At 36.1% G+C, this 23439-nt stretch overlaps 1 protein-coding gene across 7 annotated transcripts in view; it reads left to right on the top strand.

Annotated features, from left to right (window-relative positions):
* Positions 1-23439, top strand: part of TDRD15 (tudor domain containing 15) — a 455155-nt gene that overhangs the window by 381657 nt on the left and 50059 nt on the right. For 5 of the 7 annotated variants that reach the window (XR_011504157.1, XR_011504166.1, XR_011504164.1 and 2 more), the window contains one exon: positions 9152-9194. The gene's annotated coding sequence lies outside the window, so the exon portion shown is untranslated. Of the gene's footprint in view, positions 1-3547; positions 3782-9151; positions 9195-23439 lie in introns of those variants that run through there. The other 2 variants (XR_011504167.1, XR_011504165.1) reach the window with 1 other exon arrangement.

Below are 23439 nucleotides of genomic sequence, written 5' to 3'. Positions count from 1 at the left end.
TAGAAGCTTAAATATCTTCAATGGAATAACTATACATTTTCTAAAACTCTGGTGTTCTTTGTATAAAGGAAGGCCCGCTCATGCTCTCTCCCTTAAGATACCATGTCCTCATTTATTTCTCTGTCTTTTAAACTTTTCTTTCTATATAACAAGCCCCTTGAACACCTCTTAGGATTTTTTTTGATCATAAACCAGGATTTTTGTTCTTTGAATGCTTGCTCTCTCCAAGCCTCATGTTAAATTTCCTGCAGTGTGAATCCATGAGTGATCTGTCATACATAGGCATAGAAGCTCCTCAGAGACAGAGATGTGAGGTTTCATATCTCACGCACAGCCTTCTGGCCACTAAGTGTTCCTAATAAATCCCTGTGATGGCTGCCTTGGTGTCTAAAGCACTTCCTCCCATAGAACCCAACAAGTTTTCACATAAAACAAAACTAATTGGAAAATCGTCGTTAATTTATTCATCAGACACATATTAACAGATGGAGTCAAAAAGTTGAATCAGAAACATTGTTTACTATAAGGGAAGATTCAATCTAATAGAGGGATTCAAAAATGTAAATAAATATGTGAAAGAAAGTGTTGTAGATCTGGGTAGAGTGAGAAGTATGGATGGGATTAGAAGCAGATAGAACACCTGGAGAGGTGGGATAGGGTCACGGGGCCTTTGTAGAGGAGATGACCGTGGTGCAGAGACTTGAAGTACAGGGGTGTTTAAATGTAGACCCTTCTCCACCCACAACTCAAGACTGTGGGACAGGAGACTTTCCCTTTAAGGAATTTACTTAGAGTCCAGGTGGGCACATGCTATGACATGGTATCGGAGTATTTTTAATATTTCTCACTCATAAATGTGTATTGACCAAGGACATTTATAGAGAGTGAAATTTGGCTCTTAAAAATGTGCTAAACTGAGCAAAATCTGTGGGCGTTTGTTTTTTCAGGTTTCATTATGTGACCATTTTGTATCAGCTTTCTGAAGTATATTCTAACTTCGCTAAAAATGACTATCAATTCTCTTAAAATGCTGGCAGTTTAGAAATATGCCACTTTGAAAGCAGGCAGCCCCTGGCCTCTAGCTTTTTCCAGAAGGGTCTTCTGATATTCCATATATTGGTGTTCTGCCTTCTGTTCAAATCTCAAATTCTAAAATATGGAGATTTGTAACACAGCATTTAGCTCTTAATGACATGCTATTTTTTAATGTTTGCTATTTTTTTCATTAATGATACCCAAAGATAAGATGAGCTCCTGGAGAACGGTGACCATGTCACCTTTGAAATGCCTGGCAAAATACACGATACATAGTTGTCATTCTGGGTTATGAAGGACTCAGTCTCTGTCTCAGAAGATCTTTTATCACCACTGTGGCAGACAGCTTGCTGGCTTGTACTTGCTTTTGTTGGGGCCCAGGGCAGGCCACCCCAAAATATCCCACAATAGCACCTTGATTATTTTGAATTAAAGTTGCTTGAGAAGCAAGAAGGCCGTTCTGACTCTCCTGCCTCTGCTCCCATGAAAGCAGGAAATAAATCTCCCCTGTGACAAGTGCTCTCCCTGCATCCTTCTCACGAGAGCTGGGAATCCAGGGCCAAGAAGCTGCGTAAATAAGCCTCGTTAATTTACTACCTCAAGCCTAAACTGCTTAAATTCTTCACTAATTGTGTGCCTCAAACCTAAGTTCTTTGTCCTGTCATTCCTCGCAGATTTATTGTTTCTTTGTGTAAAAGGTGTATATACTGCCTGCTTTGTTCACTCTTGGAGCATCATTTTCACGATTCTCCCATGCGTACATAATTAAATTGGATTTTTCTCCTGTTAATCTGGTCTTGTGTCAATTTTATTATTAGTCCAGCCATAAGAACACAAGAAGGGTAGAAGGGGAAATTGCGCCCCCCAACACTTTGGAAAGAAAGGAGTGCTCTTGCCTTGCAGAAAGATAATTCTCAAGAGAACTGCCATGGAGTGCTTTGATGCTCGTTTTATCCAAGCAAGGTTCATAGTAGAAAAATTGTGGATTGTGAAAGTAAAGAGGTATTGAACTTAGAGCTGAACATGGCATTTTCATAAAAAACAGTAAATTTCCAGAATTACTGACCGCCCCTTCACCTTCCTGTACCTCACTGTTCCTCTAAGGTGGCTCATGTCGCCCACAGTTTACAGACAGCGGTAAATGACTCTACCCTGCTCCTTACTCTGAGGCCAACGGAGAAGCAAAGTAGGCATCAGTGGGGTTTCAGGTGCCTGCATCTTTGAATTGGCACATGCAACACACAGCGCAGCCTCATCCTCCTCACCTATTTACAAAAAGTGATATTCATTTCCTAGCTCAATACTGCACAGATCACAGTTTTCAATATCATTACTAATGAAGCGCACTGTGTTGCTTTGATTGCCATCCGAATGTGAGCAGCTAATTAGATTGATTGTCTGTTTGATGCCTGCTGATTAGCTTATGAAAGCCCTCTGAATTCCTGACTTTGTGAGAAAATGCCCCTGACTTTATGATTACTGATTGATGCTCCAATTTCTGATTGCTGTGTGAATAGACCCTTAACAGCTCTGTCACCTTGACAAGGGTTTTGGTATTCATCTGATGAGGAAAACAGAGCAGGGTGATCTGTTTATCAATGTCTGCCAACCATTTAAAGTTCTTTAGAGTGTAAAGACCACGAATCAGGGGCATCTGTGGCCTTGTGACAAGGCCACGTAACTAATGTCATGTGGTTACCAAGAGCAATGAGAAAGGAGGAGGCTGGCAGGTGACCCGGAGGCTCTGCTCTTCCCGATGACTGGTTTTAGGAGGAGGATTAATCTGTGTGGCCCAGGAGTCACCTCTTTGAGTTGATGGTTCTCTTTCAAGACTGAGTGTGCAGAGTATGGCCATAGCTCCTGATGCAGACTCTCTGTCTCGATTTTGCACTAAAATACCTGGGAAGACACCAACAGAGATAAATTACTCATGGAAACACCAAGAATTTGTACTGTATTGTCAGCTGACCTGTTGCTGAAATCTAGGAAAATTTTCTCACTCTGTGCAGTATACAACTAGATTGTAAAATGAAAACCCTGATTCAACTGAATGCTGACTGCTAAAGGTGGGTGAAAAGTCTTTTCAATCTCTCCACTCCTGTGCCTGGATTCAGAATAGTAATGTGCCCCAAGCACATTTTGAGTGGGTACCTTTTTCTCTGCTGTGAGCAAGTTTCTTATTGAAACAGGTATTACATCTCATTCATTGTCTTCCTTTCTGCATCCAAGCAGAGAGTATGACATTCAGGCTCGCAATTACCCTAGGGTGCAAAGTTCTGAAACCCACTCCTTCCTGGTAGTAAGTTTTCCAAGACATAAGAGAAGAGGGTATACACGCACTGATTACCTAAAAGAGATGGATTGGGCTGGAGAGGAGTATGAGGACAACATTTAGGGGCAAGTGGAGTGGAAGACAAATTTGACTCTTAAGGGCTGATGCTGGTGATGACTCACCTTCCTTGTGTTTTATAGTTAAAAATACCAGTGAGCGTTAGTGAGGATCTGAGCAATGCAAAGGCTCATGCCTGCAAGCTGATGGGAAGACAGCTGGTGAACTCCTTCACAGAGTCTGGCATTTCCTGGCAACATTGAGCAGCTCCCTCTCTGGCCACAGTCTTTGAACTTGAGGCCAGGCATGTCCAGAAGGTGCCAGCGTGTGCATATCTTATGACCGACCCATCCTTGTGGTGATGAGCAATGAGAAGGAGCGAGCGGATCAGGATTGAATTAGAAGGTGCTGAGGAAGGTATGAAAGGGCATCTTGTGTGGATTGAATTTCCATTTGCCTGATTACTAATTTTAGTGTAGTCAAATCTATCTCTTATTATCTTTTGTTTTAGGTTAACACTTTCCATGTTTTGTTTGAGACATTCTCACCACTCTTAAGTCATAAAGATATTTTCAGTGATTTTCTTCTAAATATTTCTAAGTTTTACGTTTTACATTTAAGTTTTTAATTTAACAGGGTATATAAATCAAGGATTTGCTTTCTTTTTTTCCCACATGGAAATACAAATTTCTGAAAAATTAAAAATACATCCTATTCCAGTTGAATGGCAATGCCCCCTCTTTGACATACCTTCTTTTTGTGTGTGTCTATTTTGTTTCTGGGATCTCTGTTGAGAATTTGATCAGAATTGCAGTGAAGTTATAGATCAATTTGGGTGGACTCTTTGCACTATTTAGTTTTCCTATTAGTGAATATGTCATTTATCTTTATTTACATGTGTCTTTTATAATTTTTTAAATTAAGTTTAATAAATGTTTACATAAAGATCATAATCTTTTGTTGGATTTATTCCTATGCCCCTTATATTTTTGTTGCTACTTTAAAAATGGATCTTTTTAAAATTTACATTTTCTATTTTTTGCTGGTGTATATAAATCATTAGTTTTTATATGTTTATCTTGTATCCAGAAACATGGTTCATGTTCTCTCTTGCTAATGCTAATAATTTATCCATAGTCTCTTATTAATACTAATAGTTTGTCTATAAATTCTCTTGGGTTTTCTATGTAGACAGTCAAATGATCTGCAATAATGATATATATTTTTTTCTCTTCTCCAATGCATATGCTTGTAGTTTCTTTTTGTGTTACTGCAAACAAAGCTGAAAATTTGTCTGTTGAAAAGAAAAGGCAGTAGTGAGTATACTTGATTTTCTCCTACTTTTTAAGAGGAATGTTTCAATATTTCACTGTTAAGAATTATGTCTCTTGAAAAGTTTTTAAGATAATCAGGATATGGAAGTTTTCTTTTATTCATAATTTGCCAAGAACTTTTTTTTATGAAGACAGGGTGTTAAATTTTTCTGAATATATTTTATGCAACTGAACTTTCCAAAGAACTTTAGTTTTCAATGTATCTCTTAAAAATAATACACAGATGGATGTTTTTAAGTCCAGTTTGATGAATTTTCGTCTCACATAAACATTGAGTATGGATTTCATGTGTGTGGATTTATACCTACCATCTTATTTGAGGTTTCTGTTTGTGCTGATTTTGCCATTTCTTTTTCGCCCCCCAGTAATAGTCGTATATTCCAGTTGTAGGCCCTTCTGGTTGTGCTGTGTGGGATGCTGCCTCAGCATAGCTTGATGAGTAGTGCTAGGTCTGCGCCCAGGATCCGAACCAGTGAAATCCTGGGCTGCTGAAGTAGAGTGCATGAACTTAACCAGTTGTCCACAGGGCCAGCCCCAATTTAGTTCACGTTTTTTGAAAATCTATGGTTAGTAAAGAAGTCAGTGTTTGTTTTCTCTAGTTACTTGGAGACCCAATCAAGCCAAGGCCATTTGGCTTAAGGTTTTTCAGGCCACATGGGTAGTATTAATTGTAGCCACAAACCCGTGTGATTCAGGGCTCTGGTTTAAAAATTCTTTGAATTACTTTTTCTTTTTTTCTCTGTTCCATACATTCACAACTAAGATCTATGTAGCGATCCTTCTGTGGGGAGCAATTATTTTGTTTCCATTTGACCTACTGAGGATATTGCCCTTTGGCGGTCTCAGGTTTATTAGGGACTCCCTAATCCAAGCTTCCTCCAGATGTGGAGGTTCCAGGCCATGTCTACTTTTTCTTGATTTGTTGTGGCCCATTAAAACTCTAAATCTACAGTAGATGTATATCTGAAAAATTTCAATCAGGGACTTGAATAGATATTGGAACATCAAGGTTCATTGGAGCATTATTCACAATAGCCAAAGATGAAAACAACCCAAGTGTCTGTCAACACATGAACGGATAAACAAAATGTAGTGCACGCATATAATGGAATATTATTTAGCCTTATAAAGGAACAAAGTTCTGAAACATACTACAACATGGATGAACCTTGAAAACAGTATGCCAAGTGTAATATAAGTCAGTCACAAAAGGACGAGTACTGTATGATTCCATGTACCTGAAATATCTAGAATAGGCAAACTCATAGAAACAGAAAGTAGATTACAGGTTAGCAGGAGAAGGGACAATGGGGAGTTTTTGCTTAGTGGGTACAGCTTCTGTTTGAGGTGATGGAAGAGATTTAGAAATAGTGATTATGTTTTCACGATAGTGTGGATGAAATTAATACCACCAAATTGTACACTTAAAAGTGGTTAACATCATGTTTTATGTCATATATATTTTAATCACAATTAAAATAATTTCTTAAAAAGCTGTGTTTAGGCCCATGTGTATTATCAGACGCCCTCAAAGCATTCTCTCTGACTCCAGTGCCAGCTCACCAATGGCTTCCAACATTTCTGGCATCTGACTTTTACCCTTCTATTTCTCTGCCTTGGCTATGTTTTAAAAATAATTTTTAATATTTATCTGTTTTATCTAATTTTGAGGTGCTCAGTTGAAACATTTTAGAAATAGTATTTCTATGGAGAAATTTAAGAAACAGCACATATGTCTTGGTTGAAAGCAAGGGAAGGCGGTACCTATTGTTTGCACCAGGAACTCACATCCAAATAGTGCTGGGGGTTTGCCGGCCACAACGTTCAATCTTGCCCCACAGCCCAGATCTCCCCTACGCTTGTGCCTCGTCAGAGGATTCAGGAACACAATAGCTCCAGTTGAAACCCACTCATCTTCAGCTGCCTGCTGATTATTCTGGCCATTCAGGGAGAGATTCAAAATCTGCTCTTTTGTTCCTCTGTTTTGCTCAGTAATTATATTTACTTGCACAAAAGTCTGAGTGAAGTCTAAGTCAGAGATTTGTATGGTGAAAGATGTCCCAGTCTGTTTTCTATCCCTAAATGGAAGATGAGGATTAATTCCTTTATTTCTCAAGGAAATCAGTGTGGATCCATTGGCATGCTGCTAGCAAAAGTTCCTTGATCAAATACATTTTTCACAATGTACAGACTGCCAGCTGTTGTTACAGCGCTCTGAAAAGCACATTTTCTTGACTTTAGTGTCAGTTTGTGTTGACTTTGAATTTAGAGGGGAAAAAAAAGCCATTAACCTCCAGAAATTATAGAAAAATAGTGTAGCTGTATGGTATGGCAAAGTAATGGATAAACAATTATATGCAAATGAATGCACATACTAGAGGTCTCAGAGTGCAGACTCTATAACTTCTCAAATGAATCCCTTGCCATAATCTTGTTAATAGCAGAGCACATGTTGAATCCGAGCTGACCTTTTAACACCTTCGTAGTGACGTAGTAGGATTAACAAGTCAGCCCAAACTATGGCTTTTTCAGTTGTGTTCCTAGGCATAGCCTGTTGTGTGAGAGCCCAAGGTGTTTTAAACAGACTGATTGCATACATTGATTGATGATTGGATTCAGAATAATTTTCTTTCCTTGGATGAGAAAAAGTGATGTTATTGACCCTGTTCATTCAATCAAAATGGTAATGCAACATAAGCATGCCTGCTTGCAGAAGCAGCAAGCCTGAGGAGAGTCTAAATTATGCAAGGTCTGCCTCTAAGCTGTGTTGATGAATACAATTGATTGACATTGCCTATTGCCCCTCCTCAACACACATGCATCCACATGCGCTCATCTTATTATAGATAAACAAGACATTGGGATTGCAGAAATTGCTTTTACTCCATATTTCACTGGGAAGATAATCATTACTATTCTTTATTTGTGGTTAATGTGCCATTATGTGTAAAAGGGAAAAAATGATTAAATGTAATGTATTATTAGAAGCACTCATAGCTTAAACTTGGTAAATAAAGTTGATTACTCAAAATATCTGTCAAGAGAGTTTTGTGTTCTCTAGATCACTTAAAATGCCTCTCTAATTACTGAATATGTCGTTGTACTCCATATCCTCCATGTTTGACTAGCTCCTCTAGTATTGGTTTCTTGGCCTCCCTCTCCAAGGGCAATTCAGTCCCTTATGATCTCTTCCTTAATAAACACAGAATCTAGAAGGCATGTTACTGTCTCCTTCCACAACCACCTGATTTTTGTGTTCATGTAGTGTGGGTGGAGGAGAGAGATTTGCAATAGGGTCGAATGGAGGATGGGGTGAGGGCAGGATTTAAGAAATATGAAAAAGGATGGATCAGAATTTAAAGGAAAACAATGTGGTGAAAAAGTGTTACTTTTTCTGCTTGAATACAGCTGGCTTTTGTGGGAAATGTACCTTCTTATTTCTAAGAAAATCTCTTCTTCCAGATGGATCATGTGGTTCTGGTGAGAAGACTACATTTTTAATGACCTCACACTTTGGGATACAGGGATGGTGACCCCACCCACACCATAATCATGTTTCTCCCGACTTTTGAATCAATTTAGAGAGTGCGAGTGTCAGACTTTCTCTGTGTGGAGAATTGGAAATGTAAATTTTGGAGGTACCAGTAGACATGGTTTCAGTTGTGTGGAAGAAGCCCATTGGAGAGAAAGAAACCGACGAACAGAGAGAAGAAGAAAAAAGAAGGAGAGGAGGAGAGAAATCCTGAGACTACACAGTTGTCTGGCCATCTCTGAGGCCCAGCATCACTCTTACTTTTCTCAAAGCTTGTCTATTTTATTGAAACTAATTTGGTTTTACATTTCTAGCACTGTCAGTTCAAAAGAAAATTTTCCCTGGAAAATGCATTGCTAAATCAGCTCTAAAGTTTTGTCATATTGCAAGGTTTTGAGAATTTTTCTTGATCCATGAAAATCCTTTTCAATTGTTGTAAAAATTGGATTGTAAAAAAATTAATTTGTGAAAATTGGGTGGCCTAAGCAGAAATGATTGTTCTTTCCTTGTACATATTCCCATTATTGCATTTCTCACACACATAATTATTTGTTAACTTCTATCTCTCCTACACATCTCTGAGCTTCTTGAAGGCAAGGTCCAGGTCTTGTATTGACTCCATACTTTTAAATCCTGGAATAATTTTAGACACAAGTTAAGCTTCACAAAACATTTGTTCGGTTGGGTTTAATTAAGCACCAGTGTCTCCTCAGGATTTTGCGTTGTGCCTTGACTGAATTGCCAGGCATTTCTCTTTCTGCCCTTCCTAGGATCTTTTGCTGCTATGCCTGTTGCAGTTGCTATCTATTGTTCTGATTCCCAACCTGGGAGCTCTGACTCTCAGGAACTTCCAGGAAACCCAGATAGCTTTGTGGCTTTGAGAGGAACAGCTCCTTGACATTCTGCTGTGCTTGTTTTCAGATACAAAGCTCCAAATTTGGAAAACAACAGTGAAACTCCACAGGTAAGAAATAATGTCAATCATGATTCATTCCATTTACCTGGTTGGACACTTTGGATGGCTTATCTCAGCAGGTTTCTATTCAAAAAACATCTGTTACTTTTTCCAAATCCCTATAATGAAGCTAGCATTCAGTTGCAACTCCCTGAAAAAGCCACGATTATTAAAACCACAAGCATGTACCTCCTCCACTTTCCATTTATTTTGGAAATATAGTTAGCATGAAACATTTTCTAAGCACCTACTACATAGTTCACATATGTTTTCTCATTGAATCCCTATTTTACAAAGAGGGGAACTGGTACTCAGAGGGGTCAAGTATTTTCCCCAAGGTCCATAAGTAGTACATAGAAGAGCAGGACTTGTAAAGGAGGTGGACCTTTGTCACGTTCAAACTCTCAGAAGGACCATAGTCCTTGCCATTCATTAGGTTCTCAATGAATGATGCTGAAGTAAGCTAACCTAGCTTCAAAAACTTCTATATTCTATATTCTTTCAGAAAGAAGTAACATGTCATTCAAATATTTTGGAGCATCTACAAAACTTTTATTTGCATGGCTTCAAATAATATTGACTGGATTTGTACATGCTAAGTTGTCATTTCAATATTGGATTTAAGTTCCAACATTACGGATATTCTTTAAAAAATCTAGCTATTTGCATTTGTGCAAGACCACATCTGGGTACTTCGTTCTGCATCCATCAAAATGGGTTAATGGTGGGTTCGAGGATAGAAATTTCTCCTTATTCATTTTTTATAATTATATAAATCAATGATATTTATTGAGTTTGTAGAGTTGTGCAACTGTCACCATGATCCAGTTATAGAAATTTCCGTCACTCTGAAAATTTCTCTCGAGCTCATTTGCTGTTATTATTATGGAATATAACATATTATGGGTTATTATGGAATGAGAATAACCATTGATCTGCTTTCTGTCTCTATAAAGTTACCTTTTTTAGACATTTCATATAATTGAACGCCTACGATAAGCAGTTTTTGGCATTGGGCTTCTGTCACTTAGTATAAGATTTTTAAAGTTCATACATGTTGTAGCATGTATCAATATTTCATTTGTTTATATTACTGAATAGCTGATTGCATGGATATATACTATATTTTGTTATATTATCCCTTTAGCGTTTGATGCATATTTGGATTGTTTAGTTTTTGGCCATTACAAAAAATGCTTCTATGAATATTTGTGTATAAATCACTGTGTGGGCACATTTTCATTTCTCTGTAGTAGATTACTAAGAGTGAAATTGTTGGCTCACACAGTAAGTTTATGTTTCAATTTAAGAAATTGTCAAATTGTTTTTGAAAAGGGCTCTACTACTTTACATTTCCACTAGCAGTGTGTGGGGGTTCCAGTTTCTCTACAACTTGCCGAAAACTTACTATGATCAGACTTTTTGATTATAATCATTCTTATAAGTATGTAAAGGTATTTCATTCTGGGTTTAGTCTGATTTCCTAATGATTAATAATGCGTAGCAAATTTTCGTGTGCTTATTTCATGTGCTTATAACTCTTTGCACATGTTTTTGGTATGTATGTTTTTGTGACTTTTAGGTCACTTTTCTTTGTGAGTTGTGATATAGTATTATGTTATACAATAGTATGCTATATCACGTTATTAAACTATGTATTGATACTATATTATATAATATATATTATGATAGAAGTCCTTTATCGGATATTTGTTATCCAAATATTTTCTCCCAGTCTGCTTTGTCTTTTCATTTTCTTAGTGGTGTCTTTTGAAGTAGAAATGTTTTTCATTTTAATGAAATACTATATATATATATATATAAATGTCTCGAGCTTTTGATTTTGTATCTAATGACTCTTTGCCTAACCCAGAGTCTTGAAATATTACACATATGTTCTCTTTGAAGAATTTTAATAGTTTTAGCTGTTACATTTAGGTCAGTAGTTGATTCTGGGTGAACTTTTGATAAGCATCTAAATTCATTCTTTTGCACGCGGATATCTAATTATACCAATACTATTGGTTTAAAATATAATTGAATTGCTTTTGTCAAAAAAAAATTGGCCATAAACATAAGGGTTTATTTCTGGACTCTCAATTCAGTTTCACTGATCTATGTGCTTATGCTATGTCAATACCACACTGTCTCTCTTTACTGTTGCTTTATAGTAAATTTTGAAATTTGGTAGTTTAAGCCTTCCAAATTTATTCTTTTGCAAAATTGTTTCGGCTATTCTAGGTCTTTGAATTTCAAATTTAGCTTGCTGTTTTCTAGAAAAAAATCCTGCAGAGATTTTGAAAAGGATTTCATTATATCTATACATCAGTTTTGGGAAAAACTTCATCAATTTGGGGAAAAATATTAATCCATGAATATGGCATATGTCCTCATTTATTTAAATCTAATTTGTTCAAGTAATGTTTTATGGTATTCACTATACAAATCTTGTACATCGTATGTTAAATTTATTTCAGTGTATGTTATTCTTTTTGATGCTATTTTGAGTAGAAATGTTTTCCTGATTTTATTTTCTGATTGCTCATTGCTAGTATATAGAATTAAATTGATTTTAAGTATTATTTTTGTATCTTATGACCTTGTTAAACTCATTTATTCATTCTAGTAAATTTTGTGTGGGGAGGAGAAAGGGCATTCCTTAGGATTCTTTACGCATAGGATTATGTTATCTGCAAATTTTATTTCTTCAGATTTGAATTCTTTTCATTTCTTCCCCTCCCATACTCCTCCTCCTTCTCCTTGCCTTAATGTATCAGCTAAAGTTGCCAGTAAAATGTTGAATAGAAATGAAGAGAACAGATTAGAACGTGTTTCCCTTTTTCCTCACCTTTAGGGTAAAGCCTTGGGTCTTTCATCAAGTGTGATGTTAGATGTAAGTTCTTTGATGTTTTTCTTAAGGAAGACCTCATTTATTCCTAGTTTGTAGTGAAGTTTTATTATAAAAGATGTTGAATTTTTTTCCCAAGGTCTTTGCATTGATTGGGATTACCATGTGAATTTTGTCCTTTCTTTCATTAATATGGTGCATTACACTAGTTGATTTTCAGATATTTAGCCAAACTTGCATTCCTGGTATAAATTCCACTTGGCGATGATGTATAATCCTTATATGTTGCTGAATTCAGCGTGCTATAATTTTATTAAAGATTTATACATCTCTATTCATGATAGCTATTGGTCTATAGAATTCTTTTCTTGATGTCTTTGTAAGTTTTTGTTGTCATAGTAATACTGGCCTTAAACAATGACTTGGGAAATATTCCCTTCAATTTTCTGGAAGAGCTTGTCGAGGAATGGTATTATTTCTTTAAACATTTGGTATAATTTATCAGTGAAGCAGCCACTTGTGCCTAAATTTTCTCTATGAGAATATTTTTGATTAATAATTCAATTTCCTTTCATGTTGTAGATCTATTCAGGTTCTTCTTTTTCTGAGTTAATTTTGGTAATCTGTATCTTTCTAGCAATTTGTCTGTATAGTCTGACTTGTCTAATTTGTTGCCGGTTAGTTAAGCTACTATTTCCTCATAAACATTTTAATTTCTGCAGAGAAGGTAGTGATGCCCCTTTTTCATTATTGATTTTGGTAATTTGTTACTTTTGTTTTATTTTCTTAATCAGGCTAGCTAAGGGTTTATCAAATTTATTTATGTTTTAAAAGAATGAGCTTTGGTTTTGTTGATTTTCTCTATTGTGTTTCTGTTGTTTTATTTCGTTGATTTACTCTAATGTTTATTATTTTCTTCCTTCTTGCTTTGAGTTTGATTGCTTTTTTCTTTATAATTTGCTAAGGTTGAAGCTTAGAAGATTAATTTGAGACCTTTTTTTCTTTTCTAATATGTACATTTAAAGATTCAGAACCTCTAAGAATTAAGCTACATCCTGTAAATTTTGAAATGACATGTTCATAGTTTCAATGGCTCAAACTATTTTATGATTTCTCCTTTGCCCCCTGAGTTATTTAAAGTGTGTTTTCAATGTCCATATATTGAGGTTATCTCAGATTTGTTTCTGTCGTGGATTTCCAATTTAGAGCAGTCAGAGACTATACTTAGTATATTTGCAATTGTTTAAACTTTTTGACAATTGTTTTAACACTCAGCAAGTGGTCTATCCTGGAGAATGTTTTATGTGTGCTCGTGCTTGAAAAGTGTGCATTCTGCAGATATTGGTTGAAGTGTTCCATTGTTGTTGATTGGAGCAAGTTGTTTGATAGTGTTATTCCATTCTTCTATGTCCTTGCTGATTTCTTTCTAGTTTTTCTATCAGTTTTTGTGCATAGGCTATTGAAATATTTAACTATTGTTATTAAATTGTTACTTCTCCTTTCAATGTACTTTGGAGCTTTATTGTTAGGCGTATGTGTATTTATAATATTTATATATCCTTGATGATGTTTTTATTGTTATGAAATGTTTGTCTTTGTTTCCAGTAATATTTCTTGTCTTAAAGTTGCTTTTGTGTGATATGAATATAGAAACTCCAGCTCTTTTATGGTCACTATTTTAAAATTATATATTTTATTTTTCATTATTTTATTTTCAACATATTTATGTCTTTAAATCTACTGTGTGTCTCTTGTAGACAGCATTTAGTGGGGTTTGGTTTTTAACCCAGTCTGACAATCTATGTTATTTGAGTGGGGTTGTATAGACTACTCACATTTAATGTAATTATTGGTATGTTTGGCTTTACCTCTACCATTTTGATATTTGTTTTGTTTTGTTCCTCTTTTCCTCCTTTACTGTCTTTTTTAGGTCAATATCTTACAAGTGCCATTTTAAATCCTATGTTGATTTTTCTTACTATATATTTTATTTTCTTAGCAGTTGCTTTCAGAATTAAAATATGTGTCTTATCTCCCAATCTACTTCAAAATAATACTAACTTAATTACAGTGAAATGTGGACTCTTTGCTTCAGTATATCTTCTTTTGTCCCTCCTTAGTGCTAAGATTTTTTATATATGTTATATCTATATATTGTAAACAGAAAAAACAATTATATTTTTTGCCTTATTCAGTCTTATATCTTTTAAAAATTTAAGAGAAAAAATGATAAAATACACATTTATAGAGTTTTTTTATTTACCCAATCATTTACCATTTTAGTGCTCTTCATTTCTGCTTTTGGAGTTGAGCTTCCTTCTGGTGTCAATTCCTTTCAGCTTGAGAGATTTCCTTTTGTATTTTTGGTAATTTAGGTCTGCTAGGGATGAATTTTTCTCAGTCTTTCTGTATCTGCAAATATCTTTATTTCAGCTTCATATTTGACAAGTAATTGTGCTGCTGTAGAATATGTACTTGACATATTTGTTCCCTTTCAGCACTTTGAATATGCCCTTTATTTCAATGTCTTCTGCATACATTTCTTTGAGGAGAAGTCAGCTGTTAATCCTTTCATTGTTCCTCTGTATGTGATGAGTTGTTTCTCTTGCTGCTTTCAAGATTTCTTTGTCTTTGTCTTTCAGTAATTTGACAATGGCGTGTCAAGGTATGACTCTTTTTGTGTTTAGCCTGCTTGAGTTTTGTTGAGCTTCTGAGATTTGTAGATTAATGACTTTCATCAACTTAAGGCTATTTTTGCCATTATTTTGTCAATTTTTTAGCTCCATCTCTCTCTGTGCGCTTTCTGTGACTCCCATAACACATCTATTGGTTAGCTTCATATTTTTTCATATATCTCTGAGACTCTTCATTTTTCTCAATCATTTTTTCCCTCTTCTTCGGATTGGATAATTTCTATTGATCTATGTTCATGCTCACTGATTCTTTCCTATGCCCTATCAAATATAGTGCTGAGCTCCTCTAATGAATTTTAAATTTTAGTTATTGATTTTTTCAATTCCAAAATTTTCATTGTTTTTAAATTCCTATTTTTTGCTGTTATTGAGATTCTCCATTTGTTGATCTGTTGACATACTTTCCTTTAATTCTTTAAACATGGTTTCCTGTTGTTCTTTGAACAAATTTATTATAGTTCCTTGAACATTTTTGTCCGCTACATCTGACATCTGGGGACACAGATAAATTATCTATCAAAAGATTTTTTTTAATTCAGTATGGGTCATGCTTCTTTTTTCTTTGCACATGTCATAATATTTTGTTGAATACTGAACATTTTAGATGCTATATTTTAGCAACTCTGGGTTCTGATCCATCATTCCCCTTGAGGATTGTTGCTATTGTTTTTGTTTGTTTATATGTTAATAAACACAACTTGCCTAGACTAAATCTGTGAAATCTCTCTCCTCTACAATGTGGAGTCGTTGATGTCTCTGATCAGTTTTATTTTTTGTTTTAGTTTTAAATTTATATTCCTAGGTGTTGACCTGTATCTTCAAAGACAGAGATTTTAAGAGGTTGTGCCCAAATGCCCCAAACCAATAAGTCTTCCATTTTTTGCTGATGGATCTGTGTGTGGATTGGGACCACATTCATAATTTAGCCAGATTTCAATGCTCCCATGCTTCAATTTTCTGATAGTCCCTCTCATGTCTCCTCTGAGTTTGCACTTATGTTCCATCAACTAGGGATATGTCAGTAGCTTGCACTCACTTTAGACTATGCTGCATATGCACATGGCCTTGGGTCATTCCAGCATATGTGGAGAAATTATCAAGCCTCATGTGGCCGCCTAATCTTCTAGAAATCCCTGTTAACATCCCCAGCTAGTTTGTAAGTCCACAGTGACAACACTCCAAATTACGTGATCTTTAAAACCACTTGCAGTGGCAGTGAGGCTGCTGGTTTTCACAGCCTGCTCCACCCTGGTTGAACTTTCACAATGGGGAACCAGGGATGGGAGCAGTTCTAGGCAAGAACGTTACAGATTCCCATTGTTTCCATTTGCTATTCAATAGTTCTCATAAACAAATATTTTGGGTTTTTTCCTATGCTTGTGGTCACTTCCAGAGTGCTAAACTGTTTTCACAGTTTTGTACACCTTTGTAGTCACTTGTTGGGGAGGGGACTTGTTGATTTCCTTATGCCATCATGCTAGACTTCTATACACGTTTCGTTTTTTGGTGCCTAACACAGTTCCTGGCTCATAGTGGACTCTTAAATTTTGTTGAATTAGTAAATTAACTAAGGGAATAAGAAAAAGAATGTTGTCTCATGCAGCTCAGGGATTCCCAAATGTAAGTTGATGGCTTTGCTGTTTTTTGTGAGAGTGTACAAGAGATATAATCTGGAGATAATTGGTCTTCAACTCAGAATGATTAACTAACAAGACTTATGGTCCCTAGAGATAAAGTGGAACAAGTTGTATGTACATGCCAATTTCTGACAGTTTCTAGACACATCTATAGACCTCATGTTGCTTAAGACAGACTCTAGCTGTTACACAAAGTAAGGGAATTGTGTTTAATGATTTAAGCAGCATTTTAATTTTGATTTCAGTTCCCAGTGCTATTTGTTGGTTGAAGAAGGATTACTAATTCAAGATGTTTATAGAATATCCAAGTTGCTTATTTCATACCAATAACTCAAACCCAGCCAGACCATTTTTATATGTTTATGTTATGTCTCTGAACAAGAAAGAATATTTAAATAAATAGTTGGCCTCCTAAAAAGTCAAATAAATGAAATAAAAACAGTTATACTTGGGGTTAGCTTACCCATACTGCTAGTTTAAGTTTTAGAATTTTTTTTTCAAAACAAAAATGCTTAAGATTAGCAAAAAAAACTATGTAACAGAAGCTGAGTTACCAGTTTCAGAAGCTGTCACTAAAATTGTCTTCATAGCCATTTAACCATAGTTATCCTTCCCACATTTCCAGCTTTTGAGAGAACATAAAATCCAAGCACTGTCAGTGGTTCATTTATACCACCATATGGCATGATTCTGCTCTCTTTCCAAACTCTTCCAGCCTCTGGTGTTAGTCAGACTCCAAATATCTCCTCCCATACTTAAATCCCTACATACACACATACACACACACACACACACACACACACACACACACACACATTTCTATTGACTGCTGCATTCACTTTTTCCCTCTAGGGTAAGTGCACTTGGGTAAGGTCACTCCATATTCAAGTTTTCCCTGTATAACCAGCTGGTGAAGCTGGCTTCCAAGACTCACCACCAGAGTTGATTGAGATAAGCTCCAAAGTCAGCTTTATAACTTTGGATGCCTCCAGTATAGTGATAGTGTCCCTATCGCTAGACTTTCTCAAGCAAATATTGGACAAATAGTCATTCATGTTGTGGCTGCTCATCAAACATTTAGCTAAAGTGCTCCATGAGCAATCCAATCTGACAATGAAGTTAAATAGAGTAAGGATATCTGGATTAATGGTCAATTCAATGTGACAACCAATGCAAATACTGTAAGAGTATTTAGATCAATTAAAATAACATGGACTAAGAAACCTCATAGACTTAAATAAGGCAAAGAAAATGCCTTGATATCCCATAGAATAGGGCCTTCCTGTTTATTTTTTTCATTTGGATAGATCCAATAGAATTTTAATGAAAATAAGAGACCTTTTGATGTCAATTCAAAAATAGATTCAAGAACCAAATGATATAGTTCCTGTTGTTCACACAGACATCATTCTAGGAACTCTACAGGGGATTATAAATGGAAGGCCCCCCTGAAGTCCCCTTATTCCTTGTCTTTTGGTTTCTGTGTTTATCTCCATCATAACTCTTATCATACACATTGTAATAGGTTTTTGCATCAATTTACTCCTTTTCTAGACAATGAGCTCCTTTGGAATAGGGACTACTTTTCTCATACATAAGAGGTTTTGTGACACTAAACTAATTTTCTAGAAAATGAGCTCCTTTAGGCCAGGGAGACTGTTTTATTAGTTTTTTTTCTTTTTTGAATCTCTAGTGCCTAGCATGGTATATGATACACAGGCTCTCAATTGTTTGCTGACTTAATCAATGTACAAAGGGAAGAAGAAGGGAAATGAGATCAAACACTCACTCATACTTGCTTCCCAATAATGCTCAGACACTTGGTGAAGTGACAGGACTGACAAATTGCACTTTTTGGATAAGTGATGAGTGACTTTTATTGCAAGCCTTGTTATTGGACTAATTCTATGACTCCAGAGTTTATCACATTGCCCTGCTTAGTTGACTGTCTTATTTGAAACCAATTAAGGATTTTGAAAAATCTTGAGCATGTAGGAGAGTAGAATTTGCTACCCCAAAATGTATCTATTTTGTTTGATTATTTTTAATAACAGAAGACTCTGGAAGAAACTTTGACTTTCCTCCTAACTGCCTAAAAGAGTTTTAGAAGGCGTATCCCAGAAAGGAGCTATCACCATAGATAACTATGGTATAATATGAACTGGGTCTGGTAGACAGGGAGGAACCTAGCAAAGCCCATTTGATCAAAGTCCTCTCCATGTCCCATTGTTTCTGCAAGGCATGGCAAACATTTGTCACAAAACATTTGCTTTTCCATTTCCATATGAATTACCTTCTTCCCATTTGAAATCCCAGGCCACTACCCACAACATCTTCTTTTGTCTTTAGCTGAAGATGGTATTTAAGGTGGTGGCTTTGGCCATTTTGTCAAGTTACTCAGTTTTCCTTGGTTTCTCCCATGTATACATGTCATTAAACTCATTTGATTTTCTCCTTTTAGTCTATAGAATGCCAGTTTAATTCTTAGACCAGCCAGAAGAACCTGGAAGGATAGAGGAAAATTTCTTCCCCCTTACAGGAACAAATATAATGAAAATGGAGACATACCAAAAATGCAGATAGAAAAGGTATAGAAGAATAGTTGTTAATAGAGTTTCTTTTAAAACTAAATCCTAATATAAGCAAAAAAATATCTCTCATTTCTGCAAAGATGTCGTGAAGATGCATGTACTGAGCACTCACTATGTGCAGGCGTAGTGCTTTGTGGTGGGAATGCAAACATGGACACAGCCCAATTCCTGTCTTCAAAGATCTTAAATCCTAATTGGAGACACACAAGGCCATAAATAAATAAAAGCCAAAATGTGTCAAAGTTGCTCTGTTTGAAATGTGTTCAAGGCAGTGTTCCAAGAAAGGGTATGGTCAATTACACGAGTCTCAAGGTCAAGGAAGGCTTGGTAGAGAAGGTAACCTTTGAGCTGAGCATTGACGGTAAATAAGATTGGCCAGGTAGATGAGGGGAAGGAAACACGAAACAGTGTGAATATAAGATGTGATAATGTGATAGCCCCAAAGCCATGTGCAAGTGGTGAAGGTAGCTGTGGGTTTCACTGAAATGAGATCTGTACCATCAGGTGCTGTCAAGTGGAAATGGCAGGGTAAGTAGCATATTTGATAGCAACCAAGATAAGGCTCCCTTGCAAATTGAACTTGAAACAAGCTAGATATAAATACAGATCTATTAAGGCAAAGCTCTTCATGTGTCAGTATCTATTAACTACTTGATGCTGAGATGTATTTGTGCTGAGTGGCAGGAGCTGGTGGGCCTGCCAGTCCCAGTAGGGTATAAGACCAAGAGAGGTTTTTTCTCAAAGAGAAGTATTTGCTTATAAGTACATACAACCCCTGTTGTATTACAATGTGATTATACTTCAGGCTCTTCTGAGAGATAAAATTGTCTATGATGGAAATCAGAGGGAGAGCACAATGCAAGGCTGGGGGCTGGTTGGCAGCATGCAAGATCAAACTCTCTTTTAAATTGTATCAGACAAAGGATTAACATTGAATTTTGTGATATTTTTGACTGATACTCATATAGTTCCATTAATAACAATCTTTGGAAATTATCTGAATGCATCTACTTAAATGACAAGAATGAATGATAAATTATATCTCTATAACTGTCTTTAAAACGAGAGAAATATTCTGTAGTTAGACAGTGGGGATTAGGCTTTGCTCTATATTTTTACAGTTATATTATTTCCTCGCCTCAAATTAGTAAAGTGGAGCTGATGGTTTTCCCTGGTTCCATGGAGCAACATATTACACTACCAGGAAGCCAGAGTTCTCCTTCTGTTTTGTCTATATCACCTGCAAGATACCATAATACAAATGTCCCTCACTGTGATGAAAAATGCACATTTATAAGCAGAATGATGCCTGGTTCAACATTGTGTTTGTGTTTATCCGGTATGCTCCTCTGAAAGGACAAACACATGCCTTTCATTTACCATCTGATTTTTATTCTGTTCTAACTCTCTCCTTACCATCCACGCAGAGCTCTGTAGCTTCCAGCCCAGATTCCTGAGATAGCAGACTGGTACTGCTGCCACAGGAATAAGATGCAAAAATGAAAGTTTTGAGTCCAATAAAATTTTTAAATGCTTTTTTGCTTTTTTCCTCAAAATATTTTTTTGTGAACTTTTACATGTACTGAGTTTCATGAAATCCTATGGCTCTTCCAGCAATAACCTATTACAACTCTTTGTCCTATTACCCAGGGTTAAACTTGATTGAAGTAGGACCAGATCTGAATGTCTAATGACCATTTTAGATTTCAGCAAAATTAATAATGTTGTTTTATCCATGAAAGTACTTTGGAAGGCTTAATTGTACTGATGCAGTAGAAGTTGGCAATATTGTTATTATTGTAATTCACATACTTCAGGCTACACCAGTGTGGAGATAAGAATAGCATCTTAATAACAATTGCAAAAACAATTGTACATTCACCAGTCTTTCCTCTTATTTCTCCCAAATAGTTCTCGGAAACCCTAGAATCTCTTATGTAACCCATGGACAGTTCGTGTTCTCAGAAACTTCTTTAGAATTAGCCATTTTTCTTTTCTTATGCTGTGGCTTGCTCTAATGATGTCCGCTATTTCAATGTTCAGTCTTGCTGTCCCCATTAAACCATTTAAATGTTCTAGTAATTTTAATATCTTTCATCTAGGTCACATCATCCTAGCTTCTTCTTGCTCCTGAAAGAAAGTAAATATAATTATTCAGACCATGAGCTACACATTCAGATTGAAAACAGTCACAGCTTATATCATCAAGTTTTCCAGTTAGACGATCACTAGCTGTCACTTGTAAAGCTTTCTCTTTTTCAGATTTTTGTAAAATAGGGTATGATGTATAGTCAAACGAGGCGAATCTATTCTAGTCATTAGTTTTCACTATTCATGGGGGAGTGGGGGAAGGAAGGAGAAATGTTCCTGGTTTGACAACGCTTCATGATTTAGCCATCCAGTGAAATAGCCTCTCTGGGTCAAACTAAAATGAGCCACCTTGTCAATTAGTACCGGCATCCTCTCCAGTAAGTAGATCTGTCTCTTTATACTGCTTCATTGTGTGGAGAAAAAGCTTCCCCAGGGTGAGAGTTGTTCATTTGTTGTGGTATAGAAGTCTTTAGTTTTGTGTTGGCAGAATAGCTTAGATTTTTAGAACAAAATATCATCCCTTTAAAAATTATTTGCCCTGGAGTAACTATGATTTCTCAGAAAGTATATGACAGATGAGACAGCCTTGGGCAAACATTTTTATAACATACTTTCCACTTGGGCTAGACCTGAGCTTCTGTTAACTTGACCAAGTGGCATCTCCTTCCCCAGCATCAATTGCATAGTTAGATTTATAAGAGGTTGAGGCATCTACTGGGAAACCAACTCAAACAATAGAGGAGTTCAGACATGTCTGAAAGGATGGAGGATGGGTAGACTCAATGGTAACCAAAATGCAAAGTGAGGGTAACTAAGCTCCACAGAGTGAATTTATTATAATAGAAGATGAAGTCTGGTTCAATGATAAAGATTCTGTGACAGGGCATGTGGGTGAGAAGAGAAAGGCAGTTCTGTTTATAATGTGTTGGCTGGTGAAAATAACTTTATCTGTAATATAACAGGTGACCCTTGCTGGTTCTTTCATTTCTGTTCCTATCAATGGTTACACACGTGGACACTTTTTTTTCTAGTGTAACTAAAAATACAAATGCGTATTTACACACTTACTTGTATAACAGATTAAAATCTCAGTCTGTGTATTGGAGCAGCATAATTACATCCACACATAAGTATTTGCATATGAAAGTCCTTGATTTGCATGGACAATTATAAGTACTCTTTTTTTGCTGATGCAAATTAAGAAGCACCTTTGGAAAATTGGTCTCATAATTTCTAATCATATATCATTGAGTGGTACATACAGTTTTAGGAAAGGAATTGGCATCATTTTATGAATAAGAAGTCATTTAGGCAGATTTTCACTGGGAGAAATGCTTAACAGAATAATTTTTTTTCTCCTAATAATGCTTAAAAATTGAGTATTCAACAGTGAAAAGCTGAAAGAGAGAAAAGACTGACTTGGTGGTTCCCGAATAAGCACAGAATGGTATACTTGACTTCACTTGACTATCATATGAAGAATTTTATAAGTGTTTTCATTAGAAGTAATCAGAGGATTATTTGTTTGTAATCTTTGCACCGCAAAGGATTGAAATCCCTGAAAGGAAGGAATTGTGGGAAGTCACTGGTAATGTTTAAAAGGGTCAAATCTCTTGCTTTAGAGGGCAAAGGGCAATGCCAGGCATTTTCAGTCATAGTCCCCAGGTTTCTGTCTCTTCAAATAAATTTCAATGTGAGTTAAATATTTCCTAAGGGATAGAGAAACTCACCTTAGAATCTTACAGTTGTCAAAAAGCCCAAGATCTCTCAGAAGACTTAACTATTTTACGTGATCTTTAATGTCGGCTTTCTGTCCAAAGTGTTTGGTCTCTATTGGGTGTTTCTCCCCAGTTATCAGTTATTTAGATATGTGAATTTGCTTCTTGGTTATGAGCATGATCAGGAAGAGAAAATTTTCAGTTCTGTCATTTACGTACTTTCAGTAATTACACTTGGTTTATTGGGTCACAAGAAATGACATTTTGTTTCCAAGTGAATAGAGTTATAATGAATTCACCTCAGATAGTTAAATCTTAAGTCTGTAATCGAGGTGACTCTGCCCTTATAAAATCACTCTGTAGTAAGCCTTTTATTCCCTCTGTCTATCTAAGAATATAGTCATCCTGAACACGTAAAACACATGCTTCTTAGATGGCTGCTGACTTCTCTATCCAAAGGGAGGTGGAAAAATAGATCTTTTCAAAGGGCATCGGGATGCTGTGTTGGGCACACATAACCACAGGTCAGTGACTCAAGGTTCAAGTAAGATATATTCCCAGCTTGGTGGAACAAGCCATCACTCTTCACTTCCTTCAAGGCCCACATGGATCTGTGTATCTGCCAGCAAGGATTCTGGACATCGTTACCCCCACACATTCCATTCTTGTACTTTCA

Source organism: Equus asinus, chromosome 6 (genome assembly GCF_041296235.1).
Source record: "Equus asinus isolate D_3611 breed Donkey chromosome 6, EquAss-T2T_v2, whole genome shotgun sequence".
Classification (NCBI taxonomy): Eukaryota; Metazoa; Chordata; class Mammalia; order Perissodactyla; family Equidae; genus Equus; species Equus asinus.
The sequence above is the reverse complement of the archived record's forward strand: the minus strand, read 5'-3'. Positions and strand labels throughout refer to the sequence as shown.